Source organism: Serinus canaria, chromosome W (assembly GCF_022539315.1).
Source record: "Serinus canaria isolate serCan28SL12 chromosome W, serCan2020, whole genome shotgun sequence".
In the NCBI taxonomy this organism is placed as follows: domain Eukaryota; kingdom Metazoa; phylum Chordata; class Aves; order Passeriformes; family Fringillidae; genus Serinus; species Serinus canaria.
Genome location: NC_066342.1, coordinates 16,608,321 through 16,613,445, shown reverse-complemented (window position 1 = coordinate 16,613,445; position 5,125 = coordinate 16,608,321). Strand labels below are relative to the sequence as shown.

At 41.3% G+C, this 5,125-nt stretch overlaps 1 pseudogene; it reads left to right on the top strand.

Annotated features, from left to right (window-relative positions):
* The first annotated feature begins 374 nt into the window (after nt 1-374).
* On the top strand, nt 375-1,192 carry LOC127060981 (cytochrome b-like; annotated as a pseudogene).
* The last annotated feature ends 3,933 nt before the right edge of the window (nt 1,193-5,125 follow it).

Sequence of the window (5,125 nt, the reverse complement as noted above, 5' to 3'; positions counted from 1 at the left end):
CAACAACCATACCCCTCTCTATCAAAATAACTGCCCTAGTAGTAACAGCCCTAGGCATTGCTTTAGCCCTAGAAATTTCAAAAATAACCCAAACACTCATCCTCACAAAACAAAACCCCCCTCTTAAACTTCTCTATATCCCTAGGATACTTTAACCCCTTAATCCACCACCTCAATATAACTAACTTCCTCAGTGGAGGACAAAACATTGACCTCTCCTGATACAAAATACTAGGCCCAGAAGGACTAGCCAACTTACAACTAATAGCAACCAAAGCTGCCACCCCCCTCCATTCCAGCCTAATCAAATCCTACCTAGGATCATTCGCTCTATCCATCCTCATCATTCTCATATCCATATACAGAAACAATTAATGGCCCTCAACCTTCATAAAAACCTCCAAATCCTAAAAATCATCAATAACGCCCTAATCGATTTTCCCACACCATCAAACATCTCAACATGATGAAACTTTGGATCTCTATTAGGCGTTTGCTTAATCACTCAAATCGTCACAGGTCTCCTGCTAGCCATACACTACACAGCAGACACCAACCTAGCTTTCTCTTCCATCTCTCACATATGCCGAGACGTACAGTTGGGCTGACTAATCCGCAGCCTCCACACAAATGGAGCCTCCTTCTTCTTCATCTGCATCTACCTACACATCGGCTGAGGAATCTACTATGGCTCATACCTAAACAAAGAAACCTGAAACATCGGAGTAATTCTCCTTTTAACCCTCATAGAAACCGCCTTTGTAGGATATGTCCTACCATGAGGCCAAATGTCATTCTGAGGGGCTACAGTAATCACAAACCTATTCTCAGCAATCCCCTACATTGGACAAACACTAGTAGAATGAGCCTGAGGTGGATTCTTCTTTGACAACCTCACACTAACTCGATTTTTCACTCTCCACTTCCTCCTCCCATTCATCATCGTAGGCCTCACACTAGTCCATCTCGCCTTCCTTCAATAAACAGGGTCAAACAACCCAATAGGAATCCCCCCAGAGTGCAACAAAATCACCTTCCACCCATGCTACACTATAAAAGACATCCTAGGATTTGCACTAATACTTTCCCTACTCGTCTCCCTAGCCCTATTCTCCCCCAACCTCCTAGGAGACCCAGAAAATTCACACCAGCGAACCCTCTAGTAACTCCTCCCCATATCAAACCCAAATGATACTTCCTATTCGCCTACGCCATTCTTCGATCCATCCCGAACAAGCTAGGAGGTGTACTGTCCTTAGCCGCCTCAATCCTCGTCCTGTTCCTCATCCCATTACTCCACACATCAAAACTGCAATCAATAACCTTCCGCCCTCTATCACAAATCTTATTCTGAACCCTAGTTGCCAACGTCCTCATCCTGACCTGAGTGGGGAGCCAACCAGTAGAACACCCATTCATCATCATTGGCCAACTAGCCTAATTCACTTACTTCACAATCATTCTAGTTTTATTCCCCCTCGCGGTGGCTCTGGAAAATTGTCCTAGGGTGACTGTTATCCCCATTTGTGTGTGTGTAATTTATGCTGGCTATTATGTTCTGTGCCTTTAAGACTGGAACAGTGAAAGTTTTGTTTTGGGCCTCTTATCAGCCACTCGGCGGGACATACAGATAGCACCAGTACTTAGTGTTGCTTTTTTGCTTTTTGGCTGCTTTTTGCCTTTGCTCTTGCTTCTGCTTCGCTTCTGCTTTGCTTGCTCTTGCTTTTTTCCCCCCTCTTCTCATTAGTTAATTTAGCTAAACAGTCCAAATTCCTTTCTGGACTGTTCCCACCCCCCCCCCCCACCCCCCCACCCCCCCGTTTGGACCTGCCAAACCTGTTCCGGACTGGGATTTGGAACACAGAGAGAGAGTTTACACCTTGCGGCTGCAGCAGCTGCCTCAGCGCCGGAGGGACTGATAACAGCGACCACCCCCAGGAGAGACTTTCTGAATTTGTCATCTCTTTCAGAGCAGTGAAAGAGTGGTGTCATCCAGTATTGTTCATTTTGTGTGCTGGGGGGTGCTGTGCTTTGTCAAATAAACAGGTTCTTTCCACTTCTCTCCGAGGAATTCTTCCCGAACCGGTTGGGGGGAGGGGTCGTGTGGGTTTGTTTTTTGGAGAAGCCCTTTTTGGGGATTCTCTCCCAAATTTGCCCTAAACCAGGACAAAAATAAACTGCTAAAACTCTAATTAACTCTAATAGTTTATAAAAATATTGGTCTTGTAAGCCAAAGATTGAAGACTAAACCCCTTCTTAGAGTTACCCTACTGTTCACCCCACTATTTCAGGAAGAAAGGACTCAAACCTTCATCTCCAACTCCCAAAGCTGGCATTTTAAACTAAACTACTCCCTGACCCTCCCCCTAAACAGCCCGAGTTGCCCCCCGAGGTAACCCCCGCACAAGCTCCAATACCACAAAGTCAACAATAACCCCCACCCCCTCCGAATAAAGCATAGCCACTCCACTAAAATCAGACCCCCACTATTCACTGTCCCCTCGTCCACTAACAGTCCCAACACACCCCCCATAACAAGTCCCACCACTACAACCAAGCCTATCCCAAGACCATAACCAACCCCAACAAGCCCAAGACTCAGGATAAGGATCTGCCGCCAACAACACTGAATAAACAAACACTACCAACATCTCCCCTAAATAAACCATAACAAGCACCAAAGACATAAAAGAAACCCCTAAACTCACCAACCAACCACACCCTGCAACAGCCGCTACAACCAACCCTAACACCCCATAATAAGGAGACAGGTTAGACGCAACCGCCAACTCCCCCAAAGCAAAACATGCCCCTAAAAACAAAACAAATTCTATCATAAATTCCTACTCAGCCTCTCTCTGAGATCTATGGCCTAAAAAAACATTGTTACAAAATTTAACTGTCTAAAGAATTAATATCCATGTGCAGACAAACAGAAAATGCCTAACTGTTTTATAGGGAGATTAAGGGTGAGTCTGAAATGAAAATATAGCAAGTCAAAAGCAGAAGCAACTTGCAATAACCTTTGTCAGATATGTTCTTGAAGCAGCAAAAAAATAAAGTTTGATCCAAGCAGATTTAATACAACCAAAGCATCTGTAGAACTTAGGGACTTAAAAAAATACAGAATGGGGAATCTCAAGATGACTCTTTTAGTGAGCAAAGGGGTATTTTTTACAGACTACTTCAGGTGCCTTAATTGGCAAAAAACCTCATCTTCCCATGTTCTTACATGAACTCCTAGTCATTTTGCCTCCAGTAAAGGCAATTTTCTCCCAAAGTCCATATTGTACAAGCTCAGAAAGTAGACCAAAAAAAACCAAAGAAAAACACCAGTGTCAGAATAAAGATATCCCGGTTTTAAATATAGTTCTGCTACAGCCTTCTTTTAATATGCTGTAGAAATTCTTAAATTCCTACTTTCTTAATTTTTATGAATATGAGATGGCAGCAATGTATTTTAACTCACAGGACAAGGACAGAATTTTGAGCATTTGCAAACGACTCTGATTTCTTCAAATGAAAGGACCTAGATTAGCACAACGCATATCAATCCATAGAATGAGTTGAATTTAACTGAGCAGCAATGTTATGTAAATTAGTTGCAAGAAAGTAGAAGTTAGAAGGAGGTTGTTCAAATACAGTGGAAAGGCTGAGTAAAGACAGATATAGTTTAGTGCAGATGCATATACCCATTTGCTCTGTTTGCACACACAGAATGGAAGTTACTGCATCTCCTAATTATATTTCAAAAGAAGCTAATAATTTAGTGATGTTTCAGCTACATTATTTTAATTCAGTAACCCTTTATGTTTTTATAAAGCATGAAATATTTTTATAGACACACATCTCCATTCTAATTTTATAAACACTGAAGGGAAAAAACACAGTGTATACAAATCAAAGCTTTGTATTCTTTTCATCGACTGCAAAATACCAAAAACCCAGAAATTTCCCATCTCCTCAACAACACTACCCCTCTTCCTCAAAAAAATAGGTATAATTTTGCATTTAACACCAGACACAATTCTCCAGTTCACCAGAGTTCTATACAGTATTATAACAATCAGAACGATAATTAGAATTACCAAAAGTTTCTATATTCACAAGCTAAGTTGCATAGTTGTCAGCTTGAATGGGCCTTTTGGGGTACGTTTTGGCTAGCTCTGTACCCCCAGCTTCAATCTGACAAGGACAAAAGCAAAAGATGGGAGGCTCTCTGTCTCCTCAGGACAAACGTCCAGCAGTTTATTGTGGAACTACTCCAGGGGGTCCGGGAGGGGAAAAAGAATTAGAGTGTCTGATCGCGGGAGATTTTAAACCCAGGGGAAGGGGGGCGGAGGAGAGGGGTCACAGCCGATGGGATACAACTGGTGGAAGGGGCTAGGGGAGGAACTGACCCAGGACAAGACCACCACCCCTGGGGCTTAGGAGGAGAGGGGAAAACGGGACAAACCATGTGATACAACATAAACTATTTGTGCAATATAAAAACTACTCAGTGCAAAAATTCAAATCACCAGTGCAAAACAATAACTAAAGAAACCACTTAGTGCAATACAACACATAGTGATGACGATGTCCAAAAAGTAAAGTATGCATCAGGTTGTTCTTATGGTTCATCCTCTGAAAAATGAAAGAGTTTCATCAGAAAGAACATAAAATGCTAGGTCCCGTTTAATATCCTAAATTTCATGTTTATGTATACTTATACAGATCACATAAAACATGGTAGCAAAAAGTAAATTTATTCGACCTGCATAACAAGGATATTACTGTGAATAAAGTCTGTTTTCAGAATGGTTACAGGGAAATTATTAAAACTAGTTACAGAAATTAAAGATCTGTAAAAGTGTCTTTCTATAATGAAAAGCCTAAAATTATAGTTTTAGAATATAAATTCTTGCATATTCTCAAGCATTTCAGTGAGATTCACTAGTCTGTGTCTCATGGCAATAATGTAAGGGTTGTCAACTGCACTGAAATACATCAAAACCGAAGGCAAAATAAATGCAAAAAAATTAATTCACCATTAAGGTTCACAATAAGAAAGTAACAAGCAGATTTCAGTACAGACAGTATTCATGCCACATATAGTTCACTAAAAGCAGTAAAATAATATATT